This window comes from Bombus affinis, unplaced genomic scaffold (assembly GCF_024516045.1).
Source record: "Bombus affinis isolate iyBomAffi1 unplaced genomic scaffold, iyBomAffi1.2 ctg00000082.1, whole genome shotgun sequence".
Lineage (NCBI taxonomy): Eukaryota > Metazoa > Arthropoda > Insecta > Hymenoptera > Apidae > Bombus > Bombus affinis.
The window spans coordinates 107,080-107,500 of NW_026108830.1; the positions used below are offsets into that span (position 1 = coordinate 107,080).

General features: G+C 60.1%; 1 pseudogene; it reads right to left on the reverse strand.

Annotated features, from left to right (window-relative positions):
- Window positions 1-314: 314 nt before the first annotated feature.
- LOC126927313 (large subunit ribosomal RNA) overlaps window positions 315-421 on the reverse strand; it is a 2,917-nt pseudogene continuing 2,810 nt past the window's right edge.

Below are 421 nucleotides of genomic sequence, written 5' to 3' on the forward strand. Positions count from 1 at the left end.
GACTATCGTGTGGATGTACGGCCACGTCACTACCGGCCCGGCGTCCTGCTAACCGAGCTCGGCAGACCCAGATGGGACTCACGTAAGCGGGGCTTACAGGGCGCCTACAAACCCTGAACTTTCCCCGACGGTCCCACCCTTGGCATCAGGATCGTGGGTGCGCTACTACCCAAGGCCCCTTGGAGAGAGTGAGGCTGCCTCTCTCCGCCGGCAACCTTCCTTGCGGTGTACATAGGGACTCACGTAACGGGACGCTTGTCCCGACGGTCCCCCTGGCTGCGGGAACGTGGGTTTGCCAGCCCCCATAGGCTCGCAAAGCGAGCCCTCCCTGCGGGAAGTAGATAGGGACAGAGGGAATCTCGTTAATCCATTCATGCGCGTCACTAATTAGATGACGAGGCATTTGGCTACCTTAAGAGAG